The 21192-nt window shown below is 41.8% G+C and overlaps 1 pseudogene; it reads left to right on the forward strand.

The window, feature by feature from the left end:
- Nucleotides 1-21192, forward strand: part of LOC111960952 (GRAM domain-containing protein 4-like) — a 47448-nt pseudogene that overhangs the window by 7354 nt on the left and 18902 nt on the right.

A 21192-nucleotide genomic window follows, 5' to 3' on the forward strand; every position in this document is an offset into this window, starting at 1 on the left:
CACTACTGAGCCTCATTTTGACTTGTTTTAAGGACATTACATCAAAGTTGGATCAGCCTGTAGTGTGGTTTTCCACTTTAATTTTGAGTGTGACTCCAAATCCAGACCTCCATGGGTTGATACATTTGATTTCCATTGATAATTTTTGTGTGATTTTGTTTTCAGCACATTCAACTATGTAAAGAAAAAAGTATTTAATAAGAATATTTCATTAATTCAGATCTAGGATGTGTTAATTTAGTGTTCCCTTTATTTTTTTGAGCAGTGTATATTTCTGCACCGGAATCTTTAAATTGGCATTTAGAATTGGTCATATTGATATATTTTCATAATTTTCCGATATTTTTATTAATGATGATGGGTTTGGATTTCTGAGCTTGAACTATTATTAATCATTAGTTATAAAAGAGACATAAAGGGTGCCATATTGAAGCTGGGGGGGGGCTGCTGAGTGGAGGGAAAACGGTCACATGTGGCAGTACAGATAAGGGGAGGAACTGTTTAAGGCCCATATCACTCAGCTCCCAGCCTAGCAATAATGATGCAATGTTTAGCGATAAGGAGGAGACTGCACCCAAAGTGGGTTATGTATACTACCACGGGTGGAACCATGTCTTTGTCTGTTTAGCTGTTCAATCCTCTGGGAAGAATACACTTGGTTTGAGCTTTGTCTGAGTATTTACTCTAATAATTAGAACCTAACAATGACAATATAACGCCTTATGGAGACACATCCTGGTCAGTGAGTTGGCAGTACAATATTTTATTCTAATCACCTGTSTCTTTCTTCCTTTTTGTCMCCACAGGGATGCCATACGCCATGTTAAGATRAAGACGACTGTGTTTAACATGCTTAAGCGGTTRGACAAAATCCGGTYCCGGGGTCAGCGGACAGATGTGTTTCTGGATCTGGGCGACTCGCCCAACACATCTGACACTGAATGTAGCGAAGAGATTCTGATGAAGCCTCGGCCCTCACTTGAAATGAAAGACACTGAAGAAGTGCAAGACCCTGTAAGTGAATATCAGTGTTAATAGAACCACAGAAATGGCGTCTCTTCAGACTCTTTCACTTCACTAATTCTCACTGAAACAAAAGAGATATTTGCTTCCTAATTTAGTTTGGAATCTTCCAGATCACTTTGTTAAGTCTACTCACTCGCCATGCCAAGGTGCCGCTTCCTGTTTCGGGGGGATTTTGGCCAAAATGTCCCCCCTTTGATACATGGCGTTCATGTTTATTCAACCCCCTTCCTGTTGATGTCGTTCACTCATGCGAGGATGGAGAGAAAGACTTAACAACCGCTGTCTGCATCACTGCAGGCAGAGCTTAGTCAAACTAGACATGWGCCAAGGCCTACCACCAACTCAACATCCCTGAGCACATTAGAAGAACAACTGTTTTTCATCTTACTATTTCATTTGTCGGCATATTCTGGTGCGTTGATGTTTATATTTTTGTGGAAAGAGGTTGATAAAACTGCTTGATCTTTGAAGATATACTCAGAGGAAAAAGTTGAATGCATGTTTTCCCCATTTAACACAGATCAAAGTTATCATGAGTTATTGATAACATCATCCCACACTGGGTCAAATTGATTGCGTTCTTTATGAAGTGTCCAAAAAAAAGCTCACAGTTGACAGATACACACTAAAGACGTGCAAACTTGGCACTGGTGCAAATGCTCAGCTAGCCGATCTGGTTCCTAAATATCAAGACCCAACTTGCACGTCGAGTCTACATAAGAGAAGACAGTTGGAGATGTTGATCCTTTTAGGATCGCTGTGTCTCAAACAAACTTTGACCTGGAACGCCTATGTGCAGTGGAATTAGGGCTTAAACACAGCCCCTGTAATGTCTTAACCACACACGTCTTGGTTCTGGGAAACTGGGCTTCAGCCAGTTCAGTACTGTACAGTGACACATTTTGTTTGTGTCTTGGGCTTGTTCTCATGGAAACAGGAACAGTGTGGTTCTTCTCACTCTGGTTATTTATCATAATCTTGACACCTTTGTCATTATGTTGTAATCGATTTATGAACTCATGTCAAATAGCCATTCCAGATGTATTTACCCCCGTAGCAGGCCTGGCTGTCATTACTTAACACTTTTGATTCACTTCAGCTCTTTTATGGGGTACGTCTAATTAACGTTGAGGTCTAATTTACACAGATGGATTACATTGATGTACATTACATTTGTCAGCTAGTAGACCTAGTGAAAGGCGTCACTGCTTCTCCGGGTAAATGGCGCAAAGAGGGACAGTGTTAATGTCCTTCTATTATTCTCATCATTTTACAGAGCAAACAAGCATCACTATTGCAATCTGCTATTGCACTGATTTCTCTCCTGACACAAGCGGTCTTTCCTCCTGCTGAGAGGATGTGAAATTAAATCATCTTTCCCTCTCCCAGCTCTGTTGTCTGAGTAGTGTCGTACAAGTTGGCACTAGTGGCTATCTCACTGTGGCAATCCTCTCTCTCACACTCACACACTCACTTACTCAATCTTTCCTATTGCGCACTCTCACCATCTCAATCTCCTTTTGTTTCTCTCTCTTTGTCAAAATCTTTTTTCCTTTATCAGTGTTTTGGGTCATGATACTAGGCATACAGGATTATACTGCTGTTTTTGAGCCAGGCTTGATGGTGCAGGGAGAAACTGTTGGGTGAAATGAAGTCTTCTGCAGTCAGCTTGCCTCCATTTATGTTTGTTTGGGTGTTTGTGTGTGTTTGCTTTGCAATATCCGAATTTTGAGGTTCTGTGTGCAGCTGTTTTGAACCAGAGCCTACGATAGCTCACATCGGCAAGGAGGTGTTTCATCTTTACTCACCCCTGCATTTTCTTGTGTGTTTGCCCACATCCAGGCTGGTCCAGGGACACTTACTATGCCTTCTGCAGCCATCCAGGACTACCAGAGGACTGAGACAGATCGACTCAACGACTTGAAAGGCCACCTGGAAATTGCCTTACTGGAAAAGCATTTTCTACGTGAGTACTGCACTGTGTAGTGCAGTTTATTTTTCAACCTAGGTGATAGTTTGTCAGACCTCTAGACGGAAGTATTTGATTTGCAAAAAGGGATATCTTCACACATTTTGTTGTTTGATTGCCAATCTTCACAGCAGCTTTGGATATCTGTCTTTCCTGTCCAGGTGTCTGTTGGGGCATTTTCACACATGCAGTAACAGTCAAAAGTTTACACACACCTACTTATTCAAGGGTTTTTCTTTATTTTCACTATTTTCTACCGTGTAGAATAWTAGTGAAGACATCAAAACTATGAAATAACACACATGGAATCATGTAGTAACCAAAAAAGTTTTAAACAAMTCAAAATATATTTTATATTTGAGATTCTTCAAAGTAGTCACACTTTGCCTTSATGACAGCTTTGCACACTCTTGGCATTCTCTCAACCAGCTTCATGAGGTAGTCACMTGGAATGAATTTGAATGAACAGGTGTGCCTTGTTAAAAGTTAATTTGGAATTAATGCGTTTATGCCAATCAGTTGTGTTGTGACAAGGTAGGGGTGGTATACAGAAGATAGCCCTATTTAGTAAAAGACCAAGTCCATAATATGGCATGAACAGCTCAAATAAGCAAAGAGAAACAACAGTCCATCATTCATTTAAGACATGAAGGTCAGTCACTCCGGAAAATTTCAAGAACTTTGAACGTTTCTTCAAGTGCAGTTGCAAAAACCATCAAGTGCTATGATGAAACTGGTACTCATGAGGACCGCCACAGGAAAGGAAGACCCAGAGTTACTTCTGCTGCAGAGGATACGTTCATTAGAGTTTACCAGCCTCAGAAATGGTAGCCCAAGGACACAAATAAGAAGAAGAGACTTGCTTGGGCCTTGAAACATGAGCAATGGACATTAGACCGGTGGAAATCTGTTCTTTGGTCTGATGAGTCCAAATTTGAGATTTTTGGTTCYAACCGCCGTGTCTTTGTGAGACGCAGAGTAGGTGAACGGATGATTTCCGCATGTGTGGTTCCCACTGTGAAACATGGAGGTGTGATGGTGTGGGGATGMTTTGCTGGTGACAMTGTCGTGATTTATTTAGAATTCAAGGCACACTTAACCAGCATGGCTACCACAGCATTCTGCAGTGATACGCCATCCCTTCTGTTTTGCGGTTAGTGGGACTATCATTTGTTTTTCAACAGAACAATGACCCGAAAAACACCTCCAGGCTGTGTAAGAGCTATTTGACCAGGAATGAGAGTGATGGAGTGCTGCATCAGAAGACCTGGCCTCCATAATCACCCAACCTCAATCCAATTGAGATGGTTTGGGATGAGTTGGACCGCAGAGTAAAGGAAAAGCACCCAACAAGTGCTCCGTATATGTGAGAACTCCTTCAAGACCGTTGGAAAAGCATTCCTCATGAAGCTGGTTGAGAGAATGCCAAGAGTGTGCAAAGCTGTCATCAAGGCAAAGGGTGGCTACTTTGAAGAATCTATAATTTGTTAAACTTATTTTGTTACTACATGACTCCATATGTGTTATTTCATAGTTTTGATGTTTTCACTATTATTCTACAATGTAGAAAATAGTCAAAATAAAGAAAAACCCTTGAATGAGTAGGTGTGTCCAAACTTTTGACTGGTACTGTATTTCTGAGCTCAAGTTCGAATCAGTTTGTTTATTTGTTACATTGTATTTTTTTCATTTGATAAGGTTGGTTTCAAATTGTCRAATKAACTAAAATGCCTAAACGAAACCACGTGTTCATGTAAGTCATTTGTTTATTGGGCAACAGTGCTCACTTTAAAACCATCTATAATATCATGGARCATCACTTTTTGTCCCAATCGTCATATTACTTKAACTTTCTCTTCCGACAACATGCGGGAGGGAAACAGCTCAATAGCTGCTCTAACTGCGACGTGAAGTGAATATATTCAGTAGGCTATATCCTCTATACAGCCCCCGTCTYCGCTAATYTGCATAGGATGCACTCATAAATGCGCTGCTGCTCACGCAATGTTTCAGAGATATCAAGTTATGTTAATGTGTGCATTTTATAAAACGCTTGCATCAAACCACCAATAATACTGTGCGCCTCAGGAAAAKAACYAACGTTTGGTCCGGACTGCGTTCTCACCTGCAGCGAAACCGCACCACGGTACTAATAGAAACGGACAGAGGCCACCCTTTTTGAATGAACCCCAGTGCTTTGTTTGGTACGTTCCCGAGTGCGGTCACACCAGTTCAAATGTACACACTAACGGGGTAAACGCACTAGAGTTAGAATACTTTGTTTTTGGTGTGAAAGCCCCCTTAGTTGGTAAACTCATTAGAATTTGTGTAAATTTTATTTTTTTCTCTCTTTTGGGGCTCTCCTGGCTGCGGAATTACTATATACCCCTCTGGCAACGTTAAGTGTTAGCCTCTTATTACCCTAGCTAGGTCAGTGATCGTACATATAGTATCTGTGAGTGAGTGACTATCACTACTAAATGATGATTACGTTTGGCCGTTATTGTCATCATACTCGGGCATGTATCAATACATTTCGCACATTGAGGAGATCAAAGTACAGAAGAGGTGTGTGTGTGTGTGTGTGTGTGGCCTTCATTTCACATCAGCCCTTCATCTGGGATGCAGGATGTGTGTGTCAGCAGTATGTGTCTCATTGTACAGCCGATTGACCTCTGTCTAGCACTATGGGAACGATCACAATCTCCAAATGTACTTTTGCTGCTCTGCTAAAGCACACGTGTAGTGACTCTCTTTTTTTCTTCTAAAGGTGAGATTCCAGATTTCCGTGTTGGTATTGAATAATCCAATGACTGGGAGAGCATTGTGCATTTGCAATGCGAATGTTGTTTGTCTGCCTTGATTTGAATCCTGGTCTGTAACTTGAAAGGGGCGGGAGAATGTTTTCTCATGAGCCTTCAGGGAGGTGGYAAATTGAGTAAATGATCAGCTTTGTCCTTTTTTAATTCTGCTTTGAGTCAGTAAGACCTGCAGCTCCGAGACGTGTTCAGGAATGGTGGTGTTGCATTGCACTGTGTTGGCAAACCTTGTTTATCAAAGTGACCCAGCCTTTMATTKCAATTAGTGTGTTAGCAGGCCCAAGAGATTACCCCTATGCTGATCAGAGAATGGTTAAAAACACACGCACGGACATGCACTACAGTAAATGCAATCGCTACCAGGAATGACCAGTTACATTGTAACACACCGACCACAGTCATGTGTTTAACACACATGCACAGCACACACTGCAATGCTGATTAATTGAGGCCAATCAGCCCCGCGCTCAATTCATTAGTCTAACAGACAGTCCATGTTGTGATATCATCAGCCTCTACAACGGCACAGACCAAGGCATTACCACCCTTTTGAGTTGGATACAATTGACAGATTTAATAGTGCTGTGAGGTTGACCATTTCCCCTAAATAGCTTGGATTTCACTCTCACGATCGATTCTTTCACACAACCTGCAACAGGAAGAGCCTCAGAGAGCCAGGAATGTGTATTTTTCTGAGTTTTCCCCCTGCTTGCTCTCTTGATGTTTAAATCCTAGAGGCCTCCGCACTTACCACCTGCACTGACTCCCTGCACCTTAGCACACATGCACTCACTTACACACACGCGTGCACGCACACACAATTTAAACACTTGCCCCCAGTCCCCTCTTCCCTGATACATGTGTACATTTTGTACTCTAAATTGTGCCTTCCTGTATTATACTTATGCAACAAACAAAAAAAAAGATTCTGCTAAACCATTGACTTTGTTTGTATTCTTATCTTTTATTAATTCTTATTGCTTTTGCATTGTCGAAGGAACCTGCAAGTAAGCCTTTTGGAAGGTGTATACCATGTGTATCCTGTACATATGACAAATACAACTTGAGTCACTTCACAAGATTTTAAATAACGTGAAGTAAGGTAATTGTCCACTATGAGTGCGGGAGGACATGAAAAGTCAGACGAGGACCTTCTTACTGTGCCAGTAAATTAAATCTATTATTACGGATAGTCGATGTCACAGAAGCCTCCCTACACTCAGAAGAAAGGCAGGCAGGTATTGAAGGACCATTGGGTGTCTCTGGTCTGATCCGCTGGTACAGAGACCGAAGGATAAGAGGTCTCACACAGTTAATTTCACAGTAGTAGTTACTTCAGAAGCATTCACTATGGCCTCTCCCTTGCTCTAGGCAACTTAATCTATGCTGGCTAGAAACCACAATACATTTTTTTATAGTCTCCAATTCCAAACTCGTCTGTTCACACGCCTGGGCATGTGTAACCAGGGCTACACTTTTAACGACAATGGCGGCGTAGAATGAGAGAGTGGTGGTAGCAGTAGTATGATGTATTTTAATAGGCGTTAATTATGCCTATGTTTGTGTAAAAACTGTTAGTAAAGTAGTCCAGGTTCTGTTGCACATTTTATGTAACAGCTTGCCCCCAGAGAAATGGGGATGTTTCTACAACAGCGAGTGTTTTCATCGTCCAATAGGGCTATATCTAAAATGTGTTTAATCTTCACTTGAGCTAAAGGTCGGTAGGTACTAAAGCGGTCGTACCTCCCAGGTGCCCTGTATTTGAGGGATAGCTTTTGTCTTTAGAGATCAGGGTATGGGGTGGTTGTGCCAAAACGAGGCAGAAGCCGTTTTTGATTCTTTCCAGTTTACTCTGCTAGTCTCTGGCTACAGGCCAAAACAAGGTCAAGTCACACGGGTCCACCTCCTCCTGTTTTACATTGTGAAATGCCTGGAKGAGGTTACATAGCGATACCTCAGGAATGTCCAGGCCAGCCTGTAGACGTCATTCCACTCACTGTTTCCTTGTTGTGAATCATTGCGCAGGGCGCTCGGTTTTCTTAGGGAAAGTATTAGTGTGAAGAGATGCTGCATGTCCTGGATGGCATTAGTCCTTTGGCTCACTTTTTTTAAATTTTTATACCCACTGTTAGACACTGATTCTGGGACAGTTGGTCAAGGTTATATGATAACCCTGCCCCCCCTTCCCCATCTACCTAGAATGTGTGAGGATATAGCTAGCTTTGAGTATGACGTGAACCTCACMCAGAACACTATTGAAAGTTACAGGAATTCAACCTGCTAAGCATTGCGTCATGGAATTGGATATCTAATTCTCGGCATATCTGTGTGGGAGTTAGAGGCGAAACTRTGTGCCTGTGTAACAGGAGTAAAATACCTATGTTTACCCTGGCACTCCTTTCCTTAGCCTGGCAACATATCCATTAGCTAAGTGTTAGCCAGTGATAAAGATACAGCACCTCCCTTACCATAGGTGTCCCATGATACCGACGCTGAAACATTTACTTGAATATAATAGACGAGAGCGACCTCAACAGCGTGTTGGAGATGCTAACATAAATGGTTGTCTTGCGTTGGCAGCTAGCCAAAACAGGGCACTGTGGGAAAGAAGAAGCAAGGAGGTCAGAGAGATAGAAGCTGGCCTTCAAATACGGGGAACCTGGGAGGTACAACCGCTCTCTGTGACCGCCGGTAACTTCAGGACAAAGTTGACTACAAATACAAAGTTACCAATGTCGTCGCAATTGATACAAACCAGCGACGTATTAAAAAATATGCTTCAAATTAAAACCGATATGACTGCGTTAAAATACAGTAGGCCTATTTCAGCAACATTTAAGGCAGTTATGAATGTATTGTAATGTTTTTAAAATGTATAACAGATTTCACAATGTTTTAAGTGTGTGCCCACAGGCCTCTACTTTACTACCACATATCTATGACACAAAATCCATGTTTACATGTGTGTGTGTATAGTGCGTGTGTTTGTATGCGTGTGTCTATGTTTGTTGCTTCACAGTCCCTGCTGTTACATAAGGTGTATTTGTATCTGTTTTTTAAATCTAATTTTACTGTTGGCATGAGTTACTTGATGTGGAATAGAGTTCCATGTAGTACTGTGCGCCTCCCATAGTCTGTTCTGGACTTGGGGACTGTGAAGAGACCTCTGGTGGCATGTCTTGTGGGGTATGCATGGGTGTCTGAGCTGTGTGCCAGTAGCTCGGTGCATTCAACATGTCAATACCTCTCACAGTCAATACCTCTCACAAATAGTGATGAAGTCAATCTCTCCTCCACTTTGAGCCGGGAGAGATTAGCATGCATATTATTAATGTCACTTGACCGCACGACCAAACAGTTGTGCTGGTGCGTCAACTAGGGCCTGTGGGACCTGCCTTGTTGATAGTGCTGTTAAGAATGCAGAGCAGTGCTTTATTATAGACAGAGTTCTCCCCATCTTAGCTACTGTTGTATCAAAATGTTTTGACCATGACAGTTTATAATCCAGGGTTACTCCAAGCAGTTTAGTCTCCTCAACTTGCTCAATTTCAATCAATTGAGTTCTATTTTTCTACTTGTAGGCTACCGTCTGTAATTTGTCTCAATATATTTYATGATGTGTAGCCTAACGTGCGCAATGATTTACCAAATCTTGATTTATTGCATTATTATAGGGTAAACAATAGAATAAGCTCCTCAATATTTGCAAACATGGATATTGCCACCTATCTAGGAGCTGATCCGTCGTCAGTATTGTGGAATAATTCTAATGTTGAGGTAAGATTTGAATGGATAAATCTGATCCGAGAGCAGCGTTGCCTTTCCTGCGATCCTCAGTGTCGACACATGCCTCAACGACGCGTTTAGCGAACATTCTCTCTGGGTGGTGTTTTGGGAAACGTGTGTTACATCTTCGGCCGTCRTAGGAAAGATGCATTGTTAAAACACTCGGAAGCCGAAATTTCATCGCTATCCAGATACCGGGCCCTGGACAGTTGAAATGAACATAATTGATACCTTGTTGCCTGTCTACCTCCTTCTTATTGTGTTAGTCTATCCCATTCAAATAATATCAAGTCATTCTTTCTCTTGGGGATTAAGGAAGGACATTGAGGAAGAGTCTTCCTGAGATCTTTTCTGTATCTGTTATTCTGTGTCATGGGGGAACATCCCTTGTGAAAAAATGTCATTTTTCTTTTATAAGGTCTTAGTTCAATTACAGKGATGAAGTAGGTTGAGGTGTTCTCTGCCAGAACTCTGTGCTACATTCATTTTTARTGACCTAAAACAGTTGCATTAACGAGAGAAACTTTACGGGTCTTAATTCATCTTCTTTTTTCCCCTCTCTCTGCTCAGGCAAATAAAAGCTCAATGATTTGGGGACTGTTAAGGTAGTTGTGGGCAAAAATATCTGTTCCCATAGAACAGGCGTAGGCAACCCTGGTCCTGGAGTGCAGCAGATTCTTATTTTAGTTCCAACCAGGAACAACATCTGATTCTACCAATCATCAGATGTGCTACTTGAGCAATATCAGTGACTGGTTAAATACTTACCAGTTTGTCCAGGTGCCTTTGACAGGGACTCTCCAGGAGCAGGGTAACTGTTAKGAATATGTATTGGCTGAGACAAATTGATGAGCTTTTATTGCTTTGTTTTTCAGAGGAAGAGTTGAGGAAACTTCGAGAAGAAACCAACATAGACACTCTGAAACAGGAGTTGGAGAAAGAGAGATCGAAGAGGCTGGACTTGGAACAGAAACTGAACTTGGAAGTTCTCAAAATGGGGTAAGGCGCATGTGCGCACATGCTCCGCCGCTGGCGTCCTTGTGTTAGTGTCTATGTGTGTGTGTCAGTTGTATTTGTCAGTCCTTRTTAAAAATGGAGCCTCTCCCTAGAGTTGGGAGTGGGAATTTCTCAAGAAGCAGAGCCAGGCTGCCAATAAGCAATAATTGTTTTTCCCCTATCATTTTGCTTTCGCTTGTCTGACACAATTATGTCTCAATAAGTGAATGTGTTTTTCTGAAGCCTTGACTAATGCTCTACCTACCATCAATGCTTTTTCTTCCCTGTTCCTAGACCGGAAGATTCCCCATCACAGCGACCCAGAGAAACACCTCCACCTCCCACTGCCAACGGTACAGGTAAGCCAGAAACAGGTATTCCACAATRGATAACTAAAGATACGCACAGACACGCTGACAGGCACGCTAATTCACACATTTTTTGAATACCTTTCATTGCAGACTTGACACTCCCCAGATTGCGTATCCCAGGATTTCAGCTCCATAACAGGCCATCTCTCTCACCATTCAAATGACCTGTCTCATAATGGTTCAGAATGGAAATGTGGCATTGGAGATGGTCTCGGCATCTCTCTGTGGGAGTTAGAGGCGAAACGATGTGCTTTTCTAAGCCCCTCTGGTTTTTGATGGGTAGAGAGCTATCTATCTTTCCCGTGTTTGTGTGTATGTGTGCAAAGCTTAGCATGAGTATCAGGAAGGGTGTGTGGCGACAGGAATTGCATCCTTCTCCCTCTCTGTAGGGATTGTCACACATTCATAGGTGGATGAATGCAGCTGTGGGACACTGCCTCTTATGGTGGAACATTGCCTTTCTACTCCCCTGTGACCGTGCTCAAGTCTTGATTTTGTCTCACACCATGTTTCTTCATTCAATTCTGTCAGCCTTGTTTTCAGATGAGGGTTTCTTTGTACTGCGAGATACAATATGTGACCGACTGGGTCGATTCGGTCCTACGTAGCAAAATGTGTTTATTTTTTATTTTTATATTGGATAAAGTACACTCGGAGCTAGAACATGGTATATCATACACCGCAGTTGAGGAACAATGGGAAAGTAATTATGCTTAGAAAGTAGATCAACTTGAATGCCCTTGAATGTTTTGGTGCATCTACTGGAGAGCTCTTCTTTGTCTACACCCATTCAGCATTGTTCACACCCTCCTWAAGCCTTAGCACTACTGATCTCTTTAAGGATTCACATGTGAGGCCATGTGCTAAACAGAGTAAGATAGTGTAGTAAATAACCAAATATTTCAAGACTAAAAGTGGTGATAGTAGTAGCCAAAATACATTTTATCTAGTTCAAAATATGACTGTAATCACMCCTGGCTAACTTGATGGGTCATGTAATTATTTGACGRATTGGAGTCTTTTGTTCAGACATGTAGTTAGCTAGCTAAACAATTAACCTAATGGTGCTTTCAAGACGACTGTGAACTTGGAAAAATACGAGGTCAAATCATGACCTCAGTGATCTCCAGGTCGGAAGATCTAGAAAGAGGCCAAAGTTCCCGAGTTGGAAATACGAGTTAGATGACAAAAAAATCWAATCCSATTCAGAGCTAGTTTTTTCCCGAGTTTTCAGTTGTCTTTAATGCGCTGAATTCAGAAGTCAGAGTTCTGAGCTCCCAGTTGTTTTGAATGAGGCAATAATCCCAATCCAGATACTACTAACAATACAAACGGATTGTCATAGCTAGCCACCATGCATGAATCTGCAGGTAGCTAAAGCTAATCAACGAGGTTCAATGTTAGCTAGCTAGCTAACATTAGGCTATAACTAGCAATGCAAATGGCTTTCTGAGATACACAGATCATACACATAACGTTAGCTACCAAGCCAGCCAGCTAACGTTAGCTAGCTAGCTAGCTAACAGTACACTTTAACTTGCAATGAAAACAACTTTAGAAATGTATAATATCTGAAAATGTAGCTAGCTAGACCATCTTACCCGTATACATGGATGAACGCTTCTCGCTGTCTGTCACCGATGCCATGGTTGCCCTTAGTTTGAAGATGTAATCCGCAGACAGGTGTTTTATTCAACTTCTCTTTTCGACTCCCGCCACATATTTGCAATCAAACGCCAGAATTATCTCCATCTCCTTAGCTATCATACTCTGCTTCCACTGGGCATTCCACTGATTTCAAAACTGGGTAAACTTCTTTCATGACAACAACACTGCTGTCTGTCGTTTTAAAAGACTACAATGTCTGGTTCAATGAAAATSTTTTTACCGAAATCAGGGATTTCCTCATCATCTGATTCATTTTCAGAGTCCGAGAGAGTCAGCATGGCACGATCGTCCTCCAGAAAGTGGAGCGCATTAACAACACTTTTGCAGTTCTTCATGTTATTTCTTTAAGAAAAACTTGGTAGAAAGGTTTAGCTACACATACTGAGCAGGTCATGTTATAGACAGAAGCATGCTACATGGCTACCAATCCGAACTAATTTCTCGGCAGGCTAGCGGGAAGGTTCCTGTGTTTTTCTGTGGTTAAACCAACTAGGGTCGTAATTTAACAAATGTATTCGTATTTACAGATGGCATAAATTTTTGCTATTATGGCACATGAAAGTTCACATGTTCCAGAAGGCATTTCTACCAAAAAACACATTTTAATAACAAATAAATGTTTACATTCAAATGCCTCTCCTGTGAAATAGTGACGTGCAACATCCGCCTAGTTTCCTGAAACGAGTCAAATATTTGACTAAAACATAATCTTTTCAAACCTTGCTTATGGGTGGGAAAACTTTGGAACAGATTTCCAAAATTAAAATCACTTGGATGTCACCTGGAGATGATTTGCTGGTGTTTTTACCATCTTATGTCGAACAATGAATACAAATAAATCAATACTAATGGGCCAAATAAAATCACCCTCAGACCAAATTCAGCCTGCTGGGGAACCTTGGGGAACCTTGCCTTAAAAAAATAGATTTGTTTAAAAATCTTTTATGTAAATTGCATGTTATGTAAAGGTCCAGAGGCTTTTTTTTGTGATTTCACGTGGTTCTGAAAAACATACCCAACCTGCAATAGACTTCCTCATTGCTCGTTCTGCAGTATGGGGGCTCTGAAAAACATGAAAAAAGGCTCCAAAAACACCCAAATACTTTCTTTTGAAATGACAAAGCTCTCAGTATAGTGATGCAAGTAGATGTTTAGAAATGATATCGTGTACTTTATCTGCTACCTTATATTCCATTTTGTGCGACTCAAGCTGTTTCCCCTACCAGATGTGCTGCGCGGGCTACACAGAGAAAGCAGCACAGTGATAGACACTCTTGGATGTGTAGGGCTTCCAAACTATCAGGGATTACAAAGGGAAACCCAGCCACGAGCTGCGCAGTGGAGCGAGCCTACCAGACAAGCTAAATGCCCTCTGAGGCAGACAACACTGAACCATGCATGAGAGCACCAGCTGTTCTGGACGACTGTGATCTCGCTCGCCGTAGCCGATTTGAGTAAGACCTTGAAACAGTTTAACTTTCACAATGTCGCGGGGCCAGACGGATTACTAGGATGCGTGCTCAGAGCATGCGCTGACCAGCTAGAAAGTCTCTTCACTGACATATTCAACCTCTCCCTGACCCACTCCAATTCGCATACCGGCCCAACAGATCCACAGATGACGCAATCTGAATTGCACTCCACACTGCCCTCTCCATCTGGACAAGAGCAGTGTTCAACAACATAGTCCCTCCAAGCTCATCACTAAACTCAGGACCTGGACTGAACACCTCCCTTTGCAACTGGATCCTGACTTCCTGACAGGCCGCCCCCAGGTGGTAGGGTAGGCACAATACACACGCAACGCTGACCCTCAACACGAGGCCCCTCAGGGGTGCATGCTTAGTCCCTTCCTGTTACTCCCTGTTCACCCTTGACTGTGTGGTCACGCACGGCTCCAACACCATCATGTTTGCTGATGTCACAACGGTGGTTGGCCTGATCACCGACGATGATGAGACAGCCTATAGGGAGGAGGTCAGTGACCTGGCAGTGTGGTGCCAGTACAACAACCTCTCCCTCAACGTCAGCAAGACAAAGGAGCTGATCATGGACTACAGGAAACAGAGGGCCGAGCACACCCCCATCCACATCAACGGGGCTGTAGTAAAGCGGGTCAAGAGCTTCAAGTTCCTCKGTGTCCACATCGCTAAGGAATTATCATGGTCCACACTCACCAACACAGTCGTGAAGAAGGCACGACAATGCCTCTTCCTGCTCAGGAGGCTGAAAAGATTTGGCATGGGCCCTCAGATCCTAAAGTTCTACAGCTGCACCATTTGAGAACGTCTTGACTGGCTGCATCACTGCTTGGTATAGCAACTGCTTGGCATCTGACTGCAAAGCGCTATAGAGAGAAGTGCGGCTGGCCGAGTACATCACTGGGGCCGAGCTCCCTGCTATCCAGGACCTCTAAAAAATTGTCAAAGACTCCAGCCACCTGAGTCAGACTGTTTTCTCTGCTACCGTATGGCAAGCGGTACCGATGCACCGAGTCTGGAACCAACAGGACCCTGAACAGCTTTTACCCCCAAGCCATAAGATTGCTAAATAGTTAGTTAAATAGTTAACCAATAGCTACTCAGACTAACTGCATTTACATTTTTTGACTGATCACATATGCTGCTGCTACTGTTTTATCGTCTATCCTGTTTCCTCAACACTTTATCCTTACCTATATGTACATATCTACCTCAATTACCTTGTACCCCTGCACATCGACTCGGTACTGGTATCCCCTGTATCACAGGAGGTTGGTGGCACCTTAATTGGGGAGAACGGGCTCGTGGTAATGGCTGGAGTGGAATGGTATCAAATACATCAAACACATAGTTTCCATATGTTTGATTCCATTTGATACATTCTGGCCATTATTATGAGCTGTTCTCCCCTCAGCAGCCTCCTGTGCCATTGTCGTTACTCATCGTGTGTCTATTCCTCGTGTTATTTTTCAATAATTTCCCGTTTTTTTCCTCTGCATTTTTGAGAAGGGCCCATAAGTAAGCATTTCACTGTTAGTCTCCACCTGTTGTTTACGAAGCATGTAACAAATACAATTTGAGTTGAACCACCCACCACCACATAGTCCCGGAAATCCCAGACCTATGCTGGAACATTGTTAACATTGTGGGATGCAACCAATATGCCTTGGGAGACTGACTACCACATTGCTCGTCCGCTCAGCCACATTCCAAACTAAGCGAGGATGGAGTACAGATTTGAATGGTACTTGTGATGTGTCTTGGGGAATAACCCGAGGTGTCTATTTTAATTGGGTGTGATGTCAGGCTGCAATTTATTTTAGTGAGGTGTCTCGTAGCGAGCTGTTAGTTAATTAGTTCCAGAGACGTGCTGTAGTGACGATACAGTATGAGGGAAAAGAAAAGAGATTGAGAGAACTGCTAAATAAAGGACAGGTGTTTGGATACACTGTAATGAAGAAATACAGGGCTAATGTAGGTCTAACAAAAAGCATACAGAGTGTTGTATTTACATAGTTTCATACTGCTACGACCATGTAACATTGAGTTGATACTGGTCAAATGTATACAGTATAAGTATGGTCACCAACACTAGTCCTGGAAACCAACAAGGTGTGGAGGCTTTGTTCCAACCAGATATAACCGACCTGATTCAATAAAACAAGGTCTAACAATATCCCATATGTTCCTTTGCCCCTGCAACAGCAGAAGGAGACCATGTACTCATGGCTGCAGGCGTGGCTATACAACCGGTTTGGAGCGTACATCGGGACTTCCGTTTTCCAGCCGGAGGAGAACACAGTGGAGCCAGAGGAGCCGCTAAGGTAAAGGAGAACTGTCACACTTTTTCCCCCCGTTGAGAACATTGTAGGGATAGTTTTGTGGAATTTCCCTTACCTTGAGTTCTGCCTAAAGGCCCATTGACGGAATCCACAATAATCCATTGTTTACTTCTGTCACAGCCAGGGCTAGCATAATGGGCATCGTCCAAATTCATGAATTAAACCAGCGGACTGATGTTAGCAAAGCGTCACTATGGACCTTCAGCTAGGGTTCAAAGCTACGGTAATTTACCAAAATGCCAGAATCTTCAGTATTTTTGGTAATTAACAGATTGCCATAGATTTTCCATCGTAACTTTGGTAAATGATGCTTGAATAAATATCTATTCATATCTTTTTTTTTTTAAATTATCTTCCATGAGTTTCTAGTAGATAGACCACAGGAGAAAATAGCCTAATTGAATGAAAAATATCTAATCACCAATGGCATTATTTTCTATTAACTCTGCAACTCTTCCAACTATTGACTTCACAACTGCCACCAGTTTGACACCAAAACATTGAGAAAATAAATGAAGTGTGTAAAAAAAAATTATATAATGGATATTTCATGCTGAAACCCTCATATTTGATGCACACACACACTACATGTTAATGTTTTTAATGGATGTAAATTGTAATGTCTTTTGTCTGTAATGTCTGTTTTGTTATGTGTCGGACCCCAGTAAGACTAGCTGTCACCATTGGCGTTGGCTAATGGGGATCTTAATAATTCAAATGAAATGTTCACTAAGTTTGTATTTAGGATAATGTTTTACAGTTTTGTCATTGTATTTTTTTAAATTTTAAAGTCATCTTTAAAATCTGCAATATATAACTTTTTGGGTGACCCGACCAAATTCACATAGAAATATGAGTTACAGATCTTTCATTCTCTTTGAAAGCAAATCTAAGTAGTGTTAGATATGCTTTATGTACGCTATTTCTATGCTTCCCGTTCTTAAGTTTCATTTTTGCGTCTTTTACTTTSGGTTTTGTACACCAGCTTCAAACAGCTGAAAATACAATATTTTGGGTTATTGAAAATAGATTTCATAGTGGTTTAGATGGTACAATGACTCTACACTATGCGTTGTTTGTTTTGTCACAAACTGAAGTTAGGCAAACTATTTGAATTTTAGCAAACAGGAAGTGGCTAAAAGATTTCTGCATATTGCAACTTTAATTATTTCATATTTTTTAAATGTTTTAAATGTGATAAGGCCACACAGAGGGTCGGAGATAATTAGACACCTGTGATAATCTGAAATACCCAAAAGTGCCAGTAGATGTCTTGTGATAGATTACATAAATTCCTTGAAAGATTATGGTAGTGTACTGGTAAACGTCAAAAGTTTCCAGTAATATACCTTCCCTTTGCAACCCTAGACACAACTCAAGGTAAGGTTAATTCCACCCATATGTGGATTTTGCCTGAACTATCCCTTTTTAAGATTCTGATTTCAACATTTGCTCTGACGTTGCTCCCCTCTGCTTCTCCCGTTTTCATTTCGATCAGCCAGCCACYAGTCATCAGGTTAACCAGCTCGGATGACCCTGAGTACATGCTGSTTAGAGAAGGGTCATAAAACTGATTGCTTTGTAATGGGCCTAGAGTCTGTCAGCATGCTATTCATCAGCACCCATCGTAAAGTAGTAAAGTAGCGGTCCCCATGTCTTCACCCTGATGYCAAATTGGCCTGTTATTATAACCCACAGCCAATCCCAGGGCTTTCAGCACAGTAGAAGTTGTAACCCTGTTGTTGTGGAAGTGGGAGGATTGTCTGACCCCTGGGGCTAGATTGAGTGCACTGCAGCAGGCTGTTGTCATTCTATGCTAGTTAAAACTGATTTAGGATCAGTTCTTCCTGCTCCAATCCAAACAGTGACCTTTTATAGTTGCCCTGGATCAGTCCTCTCCTGATTAACGCAGAGTGGAGKCATGGGTACTCTGACTCAAACTGTGTTATGAAACTCAATCCAAGTACAATAKACAGGGGTGAGAGGAAGAGGGGAGGAGAGGAAGAGAAGAAGAGAACACTCAGTGTTAACAATGCCAGTATAGTCATGAGTAGTCTGACTCAAACTGTGTCCTGTAACTTTATCCAAGTGCATAAGAGGACGGAGAGTGAGAGAGCAGAAGAGGCAGGGGAAGAGAAGGAAGAGCGTTCACTGCACCCTGCCAGTTGAAATTAACTTGTGTTAGTATTGGAGGCTGAAACAGAAAGGGAGATGAGATAGGAGGCAGAACAGAAGGCTTTGGCAGACAAGTGATTATTTCAGGCAACACATATGGCAGGTAGGTAGCCTAGTAGTTAGAGCGTTGGACTAGTAACGCAAAGGTTGCTAGATCGAATCCCGAGCTGTCAAGGTAAAAAATCTGTCGTTCTGCCCCTGAACAAGGCAGTTAACCCGCTGTTCTCTAGGCCTCATTGAAAATAAGAATTTGTTCTTAACTGACTTGCCTAGTTAAATAAAGGAAAATAAAATACTTTCCATGAAGGATAGCTAAATGCGGGAAATCAGTTTTACTCTTCCTCCACCAAAACCTATATAGCACTGTTTGTGCTTTTTCCTTACATCATTTTGTTCTTGCTTTTGTCATGCTGTGTTCTAATTGAAAAAACTTCCTTCCTCTTGTCCCTGTACTCAGATTGACTGAAAACATGAGAAGACTCAGTAAGTTTAGTGAACAAGATGTACCGATCACAACTCAATGTCAGCCGTATCTTGATGAATATCATATTCTGAGTTTAATGCTATTCCAATGACATATCTTTATTTGTAATAAAAATATGTATACATGATTGATGCATCAAGCATTTGTGTCTTGATGTGTTTTTTAAAATGTTTTATACTTCTTACATGTCTGTAGAGCGAGGTGCCAAACCTGTCATAAACTTTAAGAGGAACCTTTTTTGCCTTGTCCAGCTGGCAATCAGTGTATACGTCAGCCTTCGCTTCATTGTGAGTGTTACACACACACACACACACACACACACACACACACACACACACACTGTGAGCGTGAAAACCCAGCAGCGTTGCTGTTCTTGAGACAAACCGTACGCCTGGCACGTACTACCATACCCCGTTCAAAGGCCACTAAATCTTTTCTCTTGCCCATTTACCCTCTGAATGGCACACATACATAAGTCATCTCGATTTGTCTCGAGCTTAAAAAATCTAGATTGCAGCGATAAAAATCAATAGCTCTATCGCTCCACCTGTATAGCAACATCTATTTATTTTTTAGAGAGATATTTGCATGAAATCTTTATCTGCCCAAAAACGGTATGCAATATGTGTTGCATAGTACCGAGAGATTTCATACTCAGTATGAGTATAGACTAGAGGTGGATAGATGGAAATAATAGATTGTGTGTGACCTGTTCTCCCCCTTTATATTTTACACAGATCTATTGAATGCAGCGTGGCACGGTTGGGCCGTCCCCATGTTTATCTTCCTAGCCATTCTAAGGTTGTCCTTGAAATTACCTCATTTCCAGGTAGCTAAGCTCATTACAAGGTGCATTGCCTGTTCTAAATTGTTCCATTTGAACATATACAATCTCTTGTGAGTTGAGTCAAACTTGTCTCTCTCCACTTTCTTCTCAGAGGTTGGAGGATCCAGTGAGTATTGTGCCCGGGGTCTCTGAACCCTGTGTAGACTTTAATGATGTCACCTCTTTTGGATCAAGCTTTACCTAGGTCCAAAAAGAATCCCCTTGCACCTTCACACGCTCCTACACGTCAGTGTTTGCAGATTTTAGGGCACTGGGCGTTACCTTAATGGTGTTTGCTTTCGGGGAATAGTTTGGTGTATCTCTTCTTTTCTAGAACCACCAAAGGAGGATTGACTGTTTCAGAGAAGTTCCAGTTAGTTCTTGATGTAGCTCAAAAAGCACAGGTGAGCTGTTACACACTGTTTCACCTTTTTGAGTTAGAAATTGTTAGAGATGCTTGATGACATCTATTCATAGTCATGGAGCTGCGATGTGAGGTGTTTAAATTGTTGTCCCTTTTCACAACAACAATGTGTGTGTTCTTAACAGAATCTTTTTGGAAAGATGGCAGATGTCTTGGAGAAAATAAAGAAGTGAGTGTGTGTTTGTTACCGGTATGTTTAAGTTTGTTAACCAGCGTGTGTTTTACACTTCGTGTGTTATATACAGTTGAAGTCGGAAGTTTACATACACCTGAGCCAAATACACTCCTCGTAAAAATTCCCTGTCTTAGTCAGTTAAGATCACCACTTTATTTTAAGAATGTGAAATGTCAAAATAATAGGAGAATTATTTATTTCAGCACATTCCCATTAGGTCAGAAGTTTACATACACTCAATTAGTATTTGGTAGCATTGCCTTTAAATTGTTTAACTTGGGTCAAACGTTTCGGGTAGCCTTCCACAAGCTTCCCACAATGAGTTGGATGAATTTTGGCCCATTCCTCCTGACAGAGCTGGTGTAACTGAGTCAGGTTTTTAGGCCTCCTTGCCTCACAGCTTTTTTCAGCTCTGCCCACAAAATCTTCTGTAGGATTGAGGTCAGGGCTTTGTGATGGCCACTCCAAGCCATTTTGCCACAACTTTGAAGTATGCTTGGGGTCATTGTCCATTTGGAAGACCATTTGCGACCAAGCTTTAACTAACTGACTGATGTTTTGAGATGTTGCTTCCATATATCCACATAATTTCCTCCCTCATGATGCCATCTATTTTGTGAAGTGCACCAGTCCTCCTGCAGCAAAGCACC

This window comes from Salvelinus sp. IW2-2015, linkage group LG4q.1:29, assembly GCF_002910315.2.
Source record: "Salvelinus sp. IW2-2015 linkage group LG4q.1:29, ASM291031v2, whole genome shotgun sequence".
Lineage (NCBI taxonomy): Eukaryota > Metazoa > Chordata > Actinopteri > Salmoniformes > Salmonidae > Salvelinus > Salvelinus sp. IW2-2015.